This window comes from Bos javanicus, chromosome 29 (assembly GCF_032452875.1).
Source record: "Bos javanicus breed banteng chromosome 29, ARS-OSU_banteng_1.0, whole genome shotgun sequence".
Taxonomy (NCBI): domain Eukaryota; kingdom Metazoa; phylum Chordata; class Mammalia; order Artiodactyla; family Bovidae; genus Bos; species Bos javanicus.
In genome coordinates, this window is record NC_083896.1 from 38,711,684 (window position 1) to 38,731,040 (window position 19,357).

Here is a 19,357-nt window from a genome sequence, read left to right on the forward strand (position 1 = left end):
CTCCAGATGTAGAGGGGATAGAGCTGTACTCACTGCTAATGAGTCACAGGGAGAGGGACAGCCTCCCCAAGGAGCCCTTTGATTCCACTCTAACTGTGGGTATCATCCCAAGCCAGAGAGCAAATGGCAGGTCATCCAAAAGATGACCTACTTTAAATAGTATTTGAAATGCTACAAAATTTGTCTAAGAGTTCTGGCATATCTTGTTCCCAGTGTTTTTTTTAGGAGAGATGATTCATTAGCCTAATTTGAGTTCTGCTGAGGATTCTACAAGCTTCCGCATTGGTAACTTCTGACTTATAACTACCTGATCTGATCCCACTGAAACCATATGATGGTAAGTTCCAGTGGGCAAGGCCTCTAAGGTCCTCGGTGTCACAGCAGCTGTGTGCCAAGTGGTCTACCACTCCCAGTCCTGAGCCAAGAACCCATGAATATTACCAGACAGTTACATCCCCCTGCCTACCAGAGGCAGCCTCAGCATCCCCAGTGACACCCACCTCTGAGCCACTTGTCCACTGATTGGCACTAAGCTTTAGTCTGGAACAAGTATTTTGGAGCAAGTCCAGTCTCCCTCATCCAAGAGGTGGGAAACTGAACCCTGGGGTGTTTGATTCACCTTAAGGCTGCAGGTAAGTTAGTGAAGACTTGGGACCCAGGAACTCAGGTTCCCAGGGTAGGAGACTTCCAGGAATGGAAAGATGAGAGAGAGCTCAATTGCATCATACTGATGGGTAGATTTCAGATGTCTGCAAGCACCAGAGTGGAATTTCCATTCCCTTTGCCCCTGAAGTCTGGTTCCAATTTTATCAGCAGAGCTGCCTCCATGTAGCAGCACAAAAGCAATATCCAGGGCTGTTTCTTTTGGGTTCCAGGCACAGTGGGGGTACCCCAGCTGTAGTGACCCCAAGAGGCAGTCCTGCAGGTGGTTACAACTCAATCCAAACTCAGAATTCAAAGAGCTCCCAATCCTCATTCACACAACACAGACCTTGGGTGACTGGATAACATGCACCTGCATTCAGGCGAGAAGCATTCCTTTCTCAGCCTTCTGGTAACTTAGATAAGTGTCTTATGTTTCCTCATGGAACCCCTGTGTGAGCGAGGGTGGGATTTGAGACTAGCCTGGATGAAACGGATGTGTTCCCACTTTGATGCTCAAAATAGACCTTGGGGCTTCAAAGGCCTTGAGAGGGTTACAATCACACTTATATTTTTTCAGGACTTTGCTTTATGAATCTGGTTGGAGAAAAAGGACAGAAACACAGGACAAGGCTGGACATCTCTGGGTCCCAGCTGATTGTGAGTTGAGTTTCATTCACCAGGCTTCAGAGTCAGGTGCTGATGTTATTCACAAGCCACCTTTGAAGAAGGAATAGATTAAAGAGTTTTTGGGCAGAGAATAGTGTGGTCAAAGGGCCGTGGGAATCACACGGGGTGAGATGAAACAAGAGTCATTACTTGTTTCTTTGCTCTATCAGTTCCTTGGCGTTTCTACTCATGAGAACAAGTACATGGAAATAGAGGCATTGGTGATGCTCCTGGCACCTGATGCTCCTGGTGATAACCAGTTTGTGGACACATCCCTGAGTCCACAGCATATTCAGTCTCATGATAGCCCTAGGTTCTCCCTTCTTGGGAAGGCTTACATGCCTCATTGCTGCTAACTCACAAGTGAAGCATGGGATGAGGCCATGGTGGTTGACCTGTAGGCCAAGTTCCAAGCATGGAAGGAAGGTTGGCAGTAGAAGGGTAGCTATTTGTTAAGCTTTTTTTCCTTGGTACTTAGCAGGGTCTACTTCCCACATCTAAAATGATTTTCTCCCAGCATTTGCATGGCCAGGTCCTTCTCAACATTTACCATCATCTCAAATGTGTCTCTCTCAGGCTTGCTTTCCCTCACCACTGCACTCTCTCAAGCACAGACCCTGATCCAAAAAGTGCCTATAAACACTTCCCTCCATCAAAACAATAATTATAGTTACCAAAGTGGAAAGGTGGGAGAGGTATAAATTGAGAGTTTGAGATTAATATATGTATACTACTTTATTTAATAGATAATCAACAAATACCTACTGTACAGCACAGGAATTTTGCTCAGTAGTCTTTAATAACCTGTATGGGAAAAGAATCTAAGAAAGAATGGATACATGCATATGTATAAGGGAATTAATTTCCCATACCACTAATATTAATACAATACTGTAAATTAACTATACTCCTATATAAATTAAAAGCTGAATTTTGAAAAATGCTTATGTCTAGAGAATCATGGAGATCTTTAAACTCACAGGATTCCAGATATGATGCTGGAGATGGCAGAGTGGGGGCAGAAATCGAGACATTATCTGAGGTTGCATTTTCCTGAGCTTTGGTGTCTTTTTGCTTCTAGTGTCACCTTTGATTTGTCTTTGGAGGATCTAATACAAAGGCTCTGAGACATCAGTTCAGAGTTAGTTGAAGGATGAGAGGGAGGTGCTAGTGGGAGAGTGAAATCCCAGCTCCCTAGTCTTGGGTTGGGGCACGTTTGAGGAATATCTTATGTCCAAAGTTCCCTATGAAAACAGGCTGTAGCTTCCCTCTGCATGACTTGCATGATATCAGATGCAGACTGATTCATCCATTTTCATGTCTTGCTTCCCCTGATACCTAATTTATGTCTCTTTAAGAATATTTTTAATATAAATTGATTTACTTTAATTGAAGGCTAGTTACTTTACAATATGGTAGTAGTTTTGCCATACATTGACATAAATCTGCCACAGGTGTACATGTGTTCCTCATCCTTAACCCCCTTCCTTCCCCCCTCCCCATCAAATCCCTCTGGGTCATCCCAATACACCATCCCCAAGCACCCTGTCTCATACGTCAAACCTGGACTGACAATCCATTTCACATATGATAATATACATGTTTCAATGCCATTCCCCAAAATCATCCCACCCTCACCCTCTCCCACAGAGTCCAAAAGATTGTTCTATACATCTGTATCTCTTTTTCTGTCTTGCATATGGGGCTATCGTTACCATCTTTCTAAATTCCATATACATGTGTTAGTTTACTGTATTGGTGTTTTTCTTTCTGGCTTATTCATTCTGTATAATAAGCTGCAGTTTCACCCACCTCATTAGAGCTGATTCAAATGTATTCTTTTTAATGGCTGAGTAATATTCCATTGTGTATATGTACCACTGCTTTCTTATCCTTTCGTCTGCTGATGGACAGCTAGGTTGCTTCCATGTCCTGGCTATTATATACAATGCTGTGATGAACATTGGGGTACATGTGTCTCTTTCAATTCTGGTTACCTTGGTGTGTATGCCCAGCAGTGGGATTTCTGGGTCATATGGCAGTTCTAGTTCCAGTTTTTTAAGGACTCTCCACACTGTTCTCCAGAGTGGCAGTACTAGTTTGCATTCCCACCAACAGTGTAAGAGGGTTCCCTTTTCTCCACACCCTCTCCAGTATTTATTGTTTGTAGACTTTTGGATAGTAGCCATTCTGACTGGCGTTACATGGTACCTCATTGTGGTTCTGACAACGCCGAAATCAGATAGATTATATTCTTTGCAGCCAAAGATGGAGAAACTCTATACAGTCAACAAAAACAAGACAAGGAGCTGACTGGCTCAGACCATGAACTCCTTATTGCCAAATTAAGACTTAAATTGAAGAAAGTAAGGAAAACCACTAGACCATTCAGGTATGACCTAAATCAAATCCCTTATGATTATACATTGGAAGCTAGAAATAGATTTAAGGGCCTAGATCTGATAGATAGAGTGCCTGATGAACTATGGAATGAGGTTTGTAACATTGTACAGGAGACAGGGATGAAGACCATCCCCATGGAAAGGAAATGCAAAAAAGCAAAATGGCTGTCTGGGGAGGCCTTACAAATAGCTGTGAAAAGAAGAGAAGTGAAAAGCAAAGGAGAAAAGGAAAGATATAAACATCTGAATGCAGAGTTCCAAAGAAGAGCAAGAAGAGATAAGAAAGCCTTCTTCAGCGATCAATGCAAAGAAACAAAGGAAAACAACAGAATTGGAAAGACTAGAGATCTCTTCAAGAAAATCAGAGATACCAAAGGAACATTTCATGCAAAGATGCGCTTGATGAAGGACAAGAATGGTATGGACCTAACATAAGCAGAAGATATTAAGAAGAGACGGCAAGAATACACAGAAGAACTGTACAAAAAGATCTTCATGACCCAGATAATCATGATGGTGTGATCGCTGACCTAGAGCCAGACATCCTGGAATGTGAAGTCAAGTGGGCCTTAGAAAGCATCACTATGAACAAAGCTAGTGGAGGTGATAGAATTCCAGTTGAGCTATTCCAAATCCTGAAAGATGATGCTGTGAAAGTGCTACACTCAATATGCCAGAAAATTTGGAAAACTCAGCAATGGACACAGGATGTAAAAAGGTCAGTTTTCATTCCAATCCCAAAGAAAGGCAATGCCAAAGAATGCTCAAACTACCGCACAATTGCACTCATCTCACACGCTAGTAAAGTAATGCTCAACATTCTTCAAGCCAGGTCTCAGCAATATTTGAACCTTGAAATTCCAGATATTCAAGCTGGTTTTAGAAAAGGCAGAGGAACAAGAGACCAAATTGCCAACATCCGCTGGATCATCAAACAAACAAGAGAATTCCAGAAAAACATCTATTTCTGCTTTATTGACTATGCCAAAGCCTTTGACTGTGTGGATCACAATAAACTGTGGAAAATTCTGAAAGAGATGGGAATACCAGACCACCTGATCTGCCTCTTGAGAAATTTGTATGCAGGTCAGGAAGCAACAGTTAGAACTGGACATGGAACAACAGACTGGATCCAAATAGGAAAAGGAGTACGTCAAGGCTGTATATTCTCACCCTGTTTATTTAACTTATATGCACAGTACATCATGAGAAATGCTGAGCTGGAACAAGCACAAGCTGGAATCAAGATTGCCAGGAGAAATATCAATAACCTCAGATATGCAGATGACACCACCCTTATGGCAGAAAGTGAAGAGGAACTAAAACGCCTCTTGATGAAGGTGAAAGTGGAGAGTGAAAAAGTTGGCTGAAAGCTCAACATTCAGAAAACGAAGATCATGGCATCCGATCCCATAACTTCATGGGAAATAGATGGGGAAACAGTGAAAACAATGTCAGACTTTACTTTTCTGGGCTCCAAAATCACTGCAGGTGGTGATTGCAGCCATGAAATTAAAAGATGCTTACTCCTTGGAAGGAAAGTTATGACCAACCTAGATAGCATATTCAAAAGCAGAGGCATTACTTTGCCAACAAAGGTCCATCTAGTCAAGGCTATGATTTTCCAGTAGTCATGTATGGATGTGAGAGTTGGAATGTGAAGAAGGCTGAGCGCTGAAGAATTGATGCTTTTGAACTGTGCTTTTGGAGAAGACTCTTGAGAGTCCCTTGGACTTCAAGGAGATCCAACCAGTCCATTCTAAAGGAGCTAAGCCCTGGGATTTCTTTGGAAGGAATGATGCTAAAGCTGAAACTCCAGTACTTTGGCCACCTCATGCGAAGAGTTGACTCATTGGAAAAGACTCTGATGCTGGGAGGGATTGGAGGCAGGAGGAGAAGGGGACGACAGAGGATGAGATGGCTGGATGGCATCACTGACCCAATGGATGTGAGTCTGAGTGATCTCCGGGAGTTGGTGATGGACAGGGAGGCCTGGCATGCTGCGATTGATGGGGTCGCAAAGAGTCGGATGCGACTGAGCGACTGATCTGATCTGATCTCATCTGATAATGAGCGATGCTGAGCAACTTTTCATATGTTTGTTAGCCATCTGTATGTCTTCTTTGGAGAAATGTCTGTTTAGTTCTTTGGCCCATTTTTTGATTGGGTCATTTATTTTTCTGGAATTGAGCTGCAGGAGTTGCTTGCATATTTTTGAGATTAATTCTTTGTCCATTGCTTCACTTGCTATTATTTTCTCCCAATCTGAAGGCTGTCTTTTCACCTTGCTTATAGTTTCCTTTATTGTGCAAAAGTTTTTAGTTTAATTAGGTCCCATTTGTTTCTTTCTGCTTTTATTTCGAATACTCTGGGAGTTGGGTCATAGAGGAGCCTGCTGTGATTTATGTTGGAGCGTGTTTTCTCTGTTTTCCTCTAGGAGTTTTAGAGTTTCTGGTCTTATGTTTAGATATTTAATCCATTTTGAGTTTATTTTTGTTTTGTATGGTGTTAGAAAGCGTTCTAGTCTCATTCTTTTCCAAATGGTTGACCAGTTTTTCCAGCAACACTTGTTAAAGAGATTGTCTTTTCTCCATTGTGTATTTTTGCTTCCTTTGTCAAAGATAAGGTGTCCATAGGTGTGTGGATTTATCTCTGGGCTTTCTATTTTGTTTCACGGATCTACATTTCTGTCTTTGTGCTAGTACAAGTACAATACTGTTTTGATGAATGTAACTTTTTATTAGAGCCTAAAGTCAGGCAGGTTGATCCCTCCAGTTCCATTCTTCTTTCTCAAGATTGCTTTGGCTATTCAAGGTATTTTGTATTTCCATATCAATTGCAAAATTATTTTTTCTAGTTCTGTGAAAAATACCATTGGTGGCTTGCTAGGGAATGCATTGAATCTATAGATTGTTTTGGGTAGTATACTCATTTTCACTATATTGAATCTTCTGATCCATGAACATGATCCATCTATTAGTGTCCTCTTTGATTTCTTTCACCTGTGTTTTATAGTTTTCTATAGATAAGTCTTTTGTTTCTTTAGGTAGATATATTCCTACATATTTTATTCTTTTCATTGCAATGATGAATGGAAGTGTTTCCTTAATTTCTTTTTTATTTCCTCATTATTAGTGTATAGGAATGAAAGGGATTTCTGTGTGTTGATATATATCCTGCAACTTTACTATATGCAATGATTAGCTCTAGTAATTTTCTGGTGGAATCTTTAGGGTTTTCTATGTAGAGGATCATGTCATCTGCAAACGTTGAGAGTTGTACTTCTTCTTTTCCAGTCTGGATTCCTTTTATTTCTTTTTCTGCTCTTATTGATGTGGCAAAAACTTCCAAAATTATGTTGAATAGTAATGATGAGAGTGGACACCTTTGTCTTATTCCTGACTTTAGGGGAAATGCTTTCAATTTTTCACCATTGAGGATAATGTTTGCTGTGGGTTTGTCATATATACCTTTTATTATGTTGAGGTGGGTTCCTTCTATTCCTGTTTTCTGGAGGATTTTATCATAAATGGATGTTGAATTTTTTAAAAAGCTTTCTCTGCATCTATTGAGATAATCATATGGATCTTATCTTTCAATTTTTTAATGTAGTGTATTATGTTGATTGATTTGTGGATATTGAAGAATCCTTGCATCCCTCAGATAAAGCCCACTTGTCATGAAGTATGATCTTTTTAATATGTTGTTGGACTCTGTTTGCTAGAATTTTGTTAAGGATTTTTCCATCTATGTTCATCAGTGATACTGGCCTATATGTGGCATCTTTGTCAGGTGTTGGTATTCGGGTTATGGTGGCCTCATAGAATGAGTTTGGCAATTTGTCTTCATCTGCAATTTTCTGGAGGAGTTTGAGTAGGATAGGTGTTAGCTCTTCTCTAAATTTTTGGTAGAATTCAGCTGTGAAGCTGTCTGGTCATGGGCTTTTGTTTGTTGGAAAATTTCTGATTACAGTTTCAATTTCTGTGATAGTGATGGGATTATTAAGATTTTCTATTTCTTCCTGGTTCAGTTTTGGAAAGTTTTTTTTTCTAAGAATTTGTCCATTTCTTCCCAGTTGTCCATTTTATTGGCATATAGTTGCTGAGAGTAGTCTCTTATGATCATTTGTATTTCTGTGTTATCTTTTGTGATCTCTCCATTTTCATTTCTAATTTTGTTGATTTGATTCTTCTCCCTTTGTTTCTTGATGAGTCTGGCTACTGGTTTGTCAATTTTATTTATCCTCTCAAAGAACTAGCTTTTGTCTTTGTTGATTTTTATTTTGGTCTCGTTTGTTTCTTCTGCATTTATTTCTGCTCTAATTTTTAAGTTTTATTTCTTTCTACTAACCCTGGGGTTCTTAATTTCTTCCTTTTCTGGTTGCTTTATGTGTCAGATCAGTTCAGTTCAGTCACTCAGTCGTGTCCGACTCTTTGCAACCCCATATATCGCAGCACGCCAGGCCTCCCTGTCCATCACCAACTCCCGGAGTTCACTGAGACTCACGTCCATTTATTTGACTTTTTTCTTGTTTCTTGAGGTAAGCTGTATTGCTATGAACCTTCCCCTTAACACTGCTTTTACAGTGTTCCATAGTTTTGGGGTTGTTGTGTTTTCATTTGTATTCGTTTCTATGCATATTTTGATTCCCTTTTTTTATTTCTTCTGTGGATTGTTGGTTATTCAGCAGCTTGTTGTTCATCCTCCATATGTTGTAATTTTTAATAGTTTTTGTCCTGTAATTGAGATCTAATCTTACTGCATTCTGGCCAGAAAATATGCTTGGAATTATTTCAGTTATTTTGAATTTACCAAGGTAAGATTTATGCCCCAGGATGTGGTCTATCCCAGAGAAGTTTCCACGTGCACCTGAGAAAAAGGTGAATTTCATTGTTTTGGGGTAAATGTCCTATAGATATCAATTAGGTCTAACTGGTATATTGTATCACTTAAAGTTTGTGTTTCGTTGTTATTTACCTGTTTAGTTGATCTATCCATAGGTGTGAGTGGGATATTAACGTTTCCCACAATTCTTGTGTTATTGTTAATTTCTCTCTCTCTCTCTCTCTCTTTCTCTCTCTCTCTCTCTATATATATATATACATACATATAAATTTTGGCTGCACTAAGACTTCATTGCTGCTCAGAACTTCTCTATTTGCAGCGAACTGGGGCTACTCTGTAATTTCAGTACACTGGCTTTTCAATCCTGTGTTTCTCTTGATGCAGATCACAGGCTCTAGGGCACTCAGTCTCAGTAGTTGTGGCCCGCCGGTTTTGTTGCCCTGGGGCATTTGAAATCTTCCCAAGCCATGTCTCAAATGCGTATCTTAAGCACTGGATCAAAAGGGAAAACACTCTGGAAGGAATTTGAAATTCATCACTTTTACATGAAACTGGCACCATGGCCTATTTTTAAGGAGACCAATAGAGGATTGTCCGCTACTTCAAGTAACCTCCTGAGACCAGGACTGATTTAGGTTCCCCTCCCAAGTGTTCCTACAGCATCTTGAAGCTGTCCCCACCATGTCGCTTTGTTCTTGCTTGAGTTTATGAAACCCACAGTAGACCACAGCTTCCAGAGGGCAGGCTGTCACTTGAGTCACTTGGAAGTATATGTCAGTAGATCTTGTCTCATTATACAAGACTCTAATGTCAAGACAAGGCTAACACAAAGATCACTTATTCTATTATGAGTGTTAGGTTACAGGTTCAACTACTGTAATCGAACCTTAAATAACATTGTCTTAGATACAATACAATTTCAATTCTCTTTCATATAATATTAGTGTAGGTCTCTCCACAGAAATGGGGACCTGCTTCTTTCTTCTTACATCTTCCACCTTTGCTACTTACCTCTGGTCTAACATGGCTGCTCCAGCTCCTGTCATTACATCTGCATTCCAGCTAGTGGGAAAGAAAATAATACTTCAATTTGGAAGTGACATATCACCTCTACTCAAATTCCACTGGCCGAAGTATCTTCCATGGTCGTGGAAAACCTGGGGGTGGTGGGTCCACAGAAGGGCAGGGGAATTTGATCCTACTACAGAACATACATGATGAGTAACAGGGGCCACCACCCTTCATTCATGTCCCTCTAATGAATTCTTCTTTGGTTCTCCCCAGACAGCTTTCAGCCTGTTTTGGTCTGCAGATATAGATGTGGATGAGGTTATAAGAGAGGAAATGGCCAAGGCTGTAAAAATATGGAGAAAACAAGAAAGGAAAGAAGATAAGAAAGTATAAAAATGCAAAATCTATAGCAAAGTATGATTATAATCATAATTTTTCAGTTATAAAATTTAGATATACCTGTGGTTGATGAATCAATTTATAAGATAAAAAATAAGAGAAATGTAAAATATAAATATATTCACTAAACCCAAGAAAATAATAAGCCTATATCATATTAAACACATGGTATTATCAGGATTAGTTTGGATGTACATTGCAAAAAACTAAAACAACCATAACTTTAGCAAGATAAACTTGATTTTTCTCTCCCACTGAAACAAAGCTGGAGGCGAGCCAGTGAGAGATTGGGTGGTATCTATCTCCAACGTTACATGATTATCCAACACAACTGCAGGAGTTCCAGCCATCACAACTAAAATCCAGGGAGCAGTTAGGAAGAAGGTAAGGAAGGGAAGAGACTCATCTCTCAGCTAAACCAGCTCTTTTAAAGCAGTTTTCCAAGAAATCCCTCTTACAGGTCTGCTTGCATCTCAGTCACCAGTCATGACCAAGAGCACGGAAGGGTAGGAAATGCAGTCCTGTAGCTACTGGGCTCATGGCTATATAACACACTATTTTCAGTTTTCAAAAATAAGCAGAGAATAGACCATTTTGTAGGCATCCAGCAGTGTCTGCCTTAAATAACAAACCTTTTCTGTATATATTAGTCTGAACAGCTGGGCACAATGTGGGAGCCAGGAGGAAGGAGCTTCAATGAGAGACAGCTGGATGGATCTGAACTGTGCTCAGAAAAAAAAAAAAAAAAGACAGACTGGTCAGTAGAGATCTTCTTAGGACTAAAATGAGGATTATACATACCACATGGCTCAATTTGGTTTGAAAATTGCTTTTCCAACTCAGGTCCCAAATATCTCTCAATTCTTCAGTTTCTAAATACCTTGTTTTTGTTACCTCACATTCTGACCTACCTGTCTCACCTTCCCTACTTCTGTTCACATCACTTCTCCACCTAGTCCACCAGCATTACAATCTCCAGTACTGAGGAGTTAGCAACACTTTATAGAAGTATGTAGAAACACAATGACTATTTATACTTTAATATTAGTTTCTCCTAATCAAGGTCTTTTGAAGGACTGATATGGCTAGAATTATAGAGATCTCACATTTGAGGCCTTTTAAAAAACATTTCTTCTTACATTTGTCTGTTGGTGGTGATGCAGTCTCATAGTTGTACATCTTAGCAAGTATTTTACCTTGTTTTTGATATGTATTTTTCTTCGGTATAAAATTCTGAGTCAATTATATTTCTCTCAGCATTTTAAGATGTGGTGCCAGTGTCTTCTGGCTAACATTGTTTCATATGCCTAATCTGCTGTCATTCCCATTTTTTTGTTCTATTGTGTCTGTTTTTCCTCCTGGTTACATTTCTTTGGTTGATTGTTTTAAACAATGAATTATCATGTACCTTTGAACAGTTGTCCTATTTCTTGTCCTTGAATTAATTGAACTTCTGTGTTGATGAGTTTAAAGCTTTCATCACATCTGGAAAATTTTCAGCCAGTAATTATGAAATTCTTTTCTCTATTCTCCTTCTTTCATTTCCTGTGGGATTCCATTCTCATATATTTCAGTGTTATTAAAGTTGTTTCAAATTTCTGTGATGCACAATTAAAAATTTTTCCCACAGTCTTTTCATTCCTATTTTCCATGTCTCTATTTAACACACTCAATATTCTTCAGCTTCATGACTATAAAGATTATTATTCCAGGAAGCATTTTAATGTCCTCCCCTGCTAATTATGTAATGTATATTTTAACTGTGTTTTTACTAATTGATTTTCCCTCATTATGCATATTTCCTTGCTTCCTTACACATTAGAAATTTTTTTCTTTTTAAATTTATGTATTTATCCTAAGTAGAGGATAATTACTTTACAATATTTGGATTGATTTAGGACAAATATTTTCACAATTCATATGGAAACTTTAAATTGGATATTGGATTAGAAAGATGGTAATGATTATCCTGTATGCGAGACAGCAAAGGAAACACAGATGTAAGGATACGTCAATTTTTACCCTTTGGATGCTGGATATTCTTAATTTTTATAAATTATTCCTGGCACCCTTTGCAAACACTTTTAATTTATTGGAAACAATTGTATTTTTTGAAGGCTTGCTGTTCAGGTTTTTTAGCTGATATAACACCAGCCTTTAGACCAGGTTTACTATTCCCCATTAGTAAGGCAATATTGTCTTCAGGGCCATACTGATGTCATGGGAATTATGAGTAATTTCCATGATGGTGGGTGTGGATACCAATAGACTTGGTGCAATTTGAGACTCAAGGATTGTTCCTTATAATCCTGACCAGTACTATCAACTCTCTGCTGAAAACTGGAAGGGTATCATCTGTACACTCACACAGTTCTCTGTGTGTAGCTCTCTCCTGTGAACTCTAACTATCTAGAGTCTCAAATCTCTCTTCTTGATGAGACCATTTGTCTCTGCCTAGATAGCCCTTCCATGTAAGTGTTGGAAACTATTTCTAGAGTTGGGGCAATTGTAGAACTCACCTTGCTTGCTCCCCGCCTCTGGAATCCATTCTCTGCTGCCTGACATTTGATGTAAAAAACTGCTCTTTTATTTATCTCCTCTACTTTCAAGTTGTTTGAGACAGGAGGATAAATGTGTCATTTACTCCTTTATGTCGACCAAAATGGAGGTTCCCCTGCAATCAGAACTCACGGAATGCCTTGTGAATGCTAGGCAGTGACTTCTGTGCATGGGTGCAGACTAACTAGGGATATGTGTTGGGGCTTTGGGGAGCCCCATACTGCTGGAGAAACATGACAATTACAACTAGCATTTGCTATGGGGTATGTTCAGTTCAGTCGCTCAGTCATGTCCGACTCTTTGCAACCTCATGGACTGCAGCACGCCAGGCTTCTCTGTCCTTCACCAACTCCTGGATCTTGCTCAAACTCATGTCATCGAGTCAGTGATGCCATCCAACTATCTCATCTTCTGTCATCCTCTTCTCCTCCTGCCTTCAATCTTTCCTAGTAATAGGGTCTTTTCTAATCAGTAAGTTCTTCACATCAGTTGGCCAAATTATTGGAGTTTCAGCTTCAGCATCAATCCTTCCAATGAATATTAATGATTGATTTCCTTTAGCATGGATTGTTGGATCTCTTTGTAGTCCAAGGGATTCACAAGAGTCTTGTCCAAAACCACAGTTCAAAACCTTCAATTCTTCATTACTCACCATTCTTTATGCTCCAAATGTGCCATCCATACATGAAAACTGGAAATATCATAGCTTTGCCTGTACTGAACTTTTTCAGGAAAGTAATGTCTCTGCTTTTAAAAATGCTGCTAGACTTGTCATAGCTTTTCTTCAAACAACCAAGCATCTTTTAATTTCATGGGTGCAGTCATCATCTGCAGTGGTTTTGGAGCCCCCCAGAATAAGGTATCTCACTATTTCCATTGTTTCCCCACCTATTTGCCATGAAGTGATGGGACGAAATGCCATGATCTTCATTTTCTGAATGTGGAGTTTAAGCCAGATGTTTCACTCTCCTTTTTCATTTTCATCACGAGGCTCTTTAGTTTCTCTTCAAGTTCTGCCATAAGACTGGTGACTTCTGCATATCTGAGGTTATTGATATTTCTACCAGCAAACGTGATTCCAGCTTGTGCTTTATCCAGTCGGGCATTTCACATGATGTACACAGCATATAATTTAAATAAGCAGGGTGACAATATACAGCCTTTACATACTCCTTTCCTGATTTGGAACCAGTCTGTTGTTGCATGTTCAGTTCTGAATGTTGCTTTTTGACCTGCATACAGATTTCTCAGAAGGCAGGTAAGATGGTCTGGTATTCCAGTCTCCATAAGTTTTCTACAGTTTGTTGTGATCCACACAGTCAAAGGCTTTTGCATGGTCAATAAAGCAGAAGTAGGTATATCCATCCAATGGAGGATGTCAATTTGATGTCTTGTTCTTCTGCCTTTCCTAAATCCAGCTTGAACATGTGGAAATTCACAGTTCATGTATTGTTGAAGACTTGATTGGAGAAATTACTTTTGTAGCATGTGAGATGAGTGCAACTGTGTGGTAGTTGAACATTCTTTGAAATCGCCTTTCTTTGGAATTGCAAAGAAATCGACCTTTCCAGTCCTGTGGCCACTGCTGAGTTTTCCAAATTTGCTAGCCTATTAAGTGCAGCATTTTAACATCATCATGTTTTAGGATTTGAAATAGCTCAACTGCAATTCCATCACCTCCACTAGCTTTACTCGTAGTGATGCTTCTTAAAGCCCTCTTGACTTCACATTTCAGAATGTCCAGCTCTAAGGAAGTGATCACACCATCATGGTTATCTGGGTCATTAATATCCTTTTTGTATAGTTCTTCTAATATTCTTTCAACTTCTTCTTAATACATTCTGCTTCTCTTAAGTCCATGCCATTTCTGTCTTTTATTTGGCCCATCTTTGCATGAAATGATCCTTCCATACCTCTAATTTTGTTGAGCAGATCTCTGGTTTTTCCCATTCTATTTTTTCCTCTATATCTTTGCATTGATCACTTAGCAAGGCTTTTTAAAAATCTCTTCTTGCTATCTTTGGAAATCTGCATTCAGATTGGTATGTGTTTCTTTTCTCTTTTGCCTTTTGTGTCTCTTCTTTTTTAAGTTATTTTTAAGGTATCTTCAGACAACCATTTTGCCTTTTTGCATTTCATTTTCTTGGGGATGGTCTTGATTAGGTATGTACAGATCAAAAAAAGAAGATAACTGCATCTAGTTCCATTATTTTATGGCAGATATTTGGAGAAACAATGAAAGCAGCAACAGACTTTATTTCCCTGGGCTCCAAAATCACAGTAGATAGTGACTACAGCTGTGGAAAAAAAAAAAAAAAGACACTTGGTCCTTGGAGGAAAAGCTATGAAAAACCTTGACAGTATACTAAAAAGCAGAGACATTACTTTACCAGCAAAGGTCTGTATAGTCAAAGCTATGGTTTTTCCAGAAGACTTGAGCAGATGTGAGAGTTGGACCATAAAGAAAGCTGAGTTCCAAAGAATTGATGCTTTTGAACTGTGTGTTGGACAAGACTCTTGAGAGTCCCTTGGACTGCAAGGAGATCCAACCAGTCCATCCTAAAGGAAATCAGTCCTGAATATTCATTGGAAGGACTGATGCTGAAGCTGAACCTCCATCACTTTGGCCAATTGATGGGTAGAAATGACTCATTATAAAAGACCCCATTGCTGGGAAAGATTAAAGGCAGGAGACAAAGTTGAAGACAGAAGACAAAATTTTTGGGTGGCATCATCAAATTGATGAACATGAGTTTGAACAAGCTCTGGGAGTTGGTGATAGACAGGGAAACCTGGCAAGCTGCACCCCATGATATAGCAAAGAGTTGGACTTGACTGAGAGATTGTTCTGAACTGATGTACAGAGGACAATCAGGGAGCAGACAGAATTCTTTAAAGAAGGAGGAAAGAACAGTTTCTGGATAGCTGAAAATTTTAGGTCAGCAGGCCATTTCAAGCTGGAGAAGCTCTAGGGAAGAAATTCTATGCCAGGTGGAGAGAATGGTAAGAGAAAGGCAGGGTGGCAGTGCTGGGATTTCCCAGATGACTAGATCCCACTTCTATTAAACTTTATCAATGGTCAATATTGTTAGGTGATTAGAAACATGAGTTTTGTTTTTAAGAGCAATATTCAGTGGAAGGACTGATGATGAAGATGAAGCTCCAACACTTAGGCCAATGATGTCAAGACCAAGCTCTTTGGAAGAGACCTTGATGCTGGGAAAGATTTTGGACAGAATGAGAGGAAATAAAAGGATGAGATTGTGAGATGGCATCACCTACTCAAAGGACATGAATTTGAGGAAACTACATGAAATAGTGAAAGACAGGGAAGCCTGTTTTGTTGCTGAACATGTAATCACAAAGAGTCATACATGACTTAGCAACTGAATGATACCAATGAGGACACAGGGTCCAGTGAAGGCTCTAGTCTTGGTTGGAGTAGAGAAAGCCTTAGTTGGACGGGGAGGCTTCCCATCCTGTGGTGCAGGTCCTTGAATCCAAGGCAAGGAGCACAAGATTTTGAATGTGTTACCAAGTATTGTTTTCTAAAAAACAACATTTTTTTATGCAGGAAAGAGAGCTTTGACTGAGTTTGTTCTCTAGATTTTACTGAGGGATGTTGAAGGGATCTGGAGTGGGATAAGTCTGAAAAAACCAGGTGACCAGCTGCTGAAGGACGAAGCTTGTGGTAGACATTCTGCACTAGGTGGAAAACTAATCCAGAAAAAGTGTCCCTTCTGGCATGTACATGCCAATCTATCCCATTGTTTCAGCAGATCACTTCCATGTTGTTTTGGGGCAAGCAAGAAATGGATGGGTGGTTTGCTTTTGTAAATTCCTTTGAGTAGTTAGATGACTAAATGTTTGGTTACTTCATTGCATGGTTTGAATCATGCTTGGGAAAGAAAACTAGATCAAATCCACACATATTTGGTGGTTAAACAGCAAGCATAGGAAGGTTTCTAAGGCAACTGTACACAATTTAAACATGAAGGGCCAAATGGTGACAGTTTCATTTAACAGGCTGAGATTGGACTCTACAGGTTGCCATAGTTGTTGCTATGACAAGTAGCCATAACAGCTACTTCTTGCTATGCTGGAGATGTGGGAAATTGAAAAGAGATGAAAAGCCTTAGAACTCTCCTTGCAGTGTGATTTCAGGCTAGAAGTAGTTGACAGGGAAAGGCTGACTGGTAAGGTTGGGAAGGGAGCAATCTGAGCCTGTAATCATTAGCTCTTTTGGGGGCCCAGACAACAGAAGCTTCGGCACAGTCAGAGTTCTAGGTCAGGGTTCAGAGATAGATGTCATTTGGCTTGAATCAGTATTTAGCCTTGGGGATGGTAGCCATAACCTCTAAACAGAAGATTTCCTTCTCCCCAGGTGACAGAATAATTCATATTTGTTCCAGACTTAGGAACCCAGTAGGCCATCTCAGGGCCACCTGTTCTTAGTGGGCACACATGCATCTAGAGGTGGAATTATCATCATTGTGCCCATTGACCAGATGAGAATACTGAGGTTAATGTACTTGATCAAAGTCACACAGCTAAGCACATGAAAAGCCACAAACCCAGGGTAACAGTTCTCATATTGTGTGTTTTTGCTCCACATCCAGTGGGAGTGGTGGGTGGTGATCTGGTAACAATGCTTAGGCAGAAGCAAGCAGTATTCAGGCTTAAATTGAAGTAAGTAAGGAAAAGCAGTAGAACATTCAGCTATGACCTAAATCAAATCCCTGATGATTTGATAGTGGAGATGAAAAATAGATTCAAGGGATTAGGTCTGGAAGCCGGAAAAAACATGGATGGAGGTTTGTAACATTGTACGAGGAGTGGTCACCAAAATCATCCCCAAGAAAAACAAATGTGAGAAGGAAAAGGGGTTGCCTGAGGAGGCCTTAAAAACAGCTGAAAAAAAAGAGACGTGAAAGGCAAAGGAGAAAGGGAAAGATATACCCAATGGAATAGCAAGGGGATATAAGAAAGTCTTCATAAGTGAACACTGAAAGAATTAGAGGAAAATAATAGAATTGTAAAGTGTATAGATCACTTCAGGAAAATTGGAGCTACCAGAGGAACACTTCATGCAAAGATGGGCACAATAAAGGACAGAAAAGTCAAAGACCTAACAGAAGGAGATGAGATTAAGAAGACATGGCAAGAATGCACAGAAGAACTGTACAAAAATGGTCATAAAGACCTGGATAGTGATGATGCTTGGGTCACTCATGTAAAACTTGATATAGTAGAGTATGAAGTCAAGTGGGCCTTAGGAAGCATCACTACAAACAATGATAGGAAAGGTGATGGAATTCCAGCTGAGCTACTTAAAAATCCTGAAGAATGAGGCTGTAAAAGTGCTGCATTCAATATGTCATCAAATTTGGAAAACTCATCAGTGGCCACAGTGCTGGCAAAGGGCAGTTTTAATTCCAATCCAAAAGAAAGGCAAATCTAAAGAATGTTCAACCTATCATGCAATTGCGCTCATCTCACTTGCTAGCAAGGTAATGCTCAAAATCCTTCAAGCTAAGCTTCAACACTACATACACTGAAAACTTCCAGATGTACAAACTGGTTTGAGGAACCAGAGATCAAATTGCCAACATCCATTGGATCATAGAAAAAGCAAGGGAATCCCAGAAAACATTTTCATCTGCTTCACTGACTATGATAAAGCCTTTCACTGTGTGGACCACAACAAACTGTGGAAAATTCTTAAGGAAATGTGAGTACCAGATCACCTTACATGTCTCCTGAAAAGTCTGTATGCAGCTCAAAATGCGGCACTTAGAATCAGACACAAAACACCTGAAAGATTTACAAGGGGGAAAGAAGCATGACAAGGTGTACATTCTCACTCTGGTTATTTAATTTCTATATAGGAGAAATCATTCTATATGCTGGAATGCATAAATCCCAAGCTGAAATAAAGATTGCTGGGAGAAATATCAACATCGACAGATATGAAGATGACATTGCCCTAATAGCAGAAAGCAAAGAATAACTAAAGAGCCTCTTGGTGAGGAGAGGAGATGCAAAAACTGGCTTAAAACTCAAAGTTCAAACAACTATTCACAAAAATATACTCAACATTCATGGCATCCGATCCCACCACATCATGGCATATAAATAAGGGAAAAGTGGAAACAGTGTCAGATTTTATTTTCTTGGACTCCAAAACCACTATGGACCTTGACAGCAGCCACAAAATTAAGACACTTGCTCCTTGGAAAGAAGAAAGGCTATGTAAAACCTGCACTGTGTATTAAAAAGCAGAGACTCACTTTGCTACAGAGGTCTCTAGTGTCAAAACTATGATTTTTCCAGTAATCATGCACAGATGTGCAATCTGGACCATAAGAAAGGGTGAATGCCAAAGAATTGAGGATTTGAACTGTGGTGCTTGAGAAGATTCTTGAGAGTCCCTTATCCAACAAGAAGATCAAACCAGTCAATATGAAAGGAAATCAACCTCTGACACCTGCTGTCTCAGCTGAGGCATCTACTGAGGGCCTCCAGGTGGAAAGAACAGATGCTTCCACTTCAAAAGTGCCTAACCATGGCAGCTCCAAGCAAATAGTTTGTAGCTCCACCCCTGGAGGAAGGTCAGAAAGGCTGAAGGCTCTGTGTGACCTGAGTCCCCCGATACATGTGTTGCATTCTCCCCAGCAGCATTGGAGGCAAGAAAGGGGCATTCTGGACCCTGGAGTGGGGGGGGATGGCTCAGGGGTCCACTGTGGCCACCAATTGCCAAGTGAGACTATAAAGGCAGAGCAGGCGTATGTGGCAGAGAGCTGGTGACTGGGGTGTGGGAACAAGAGGGA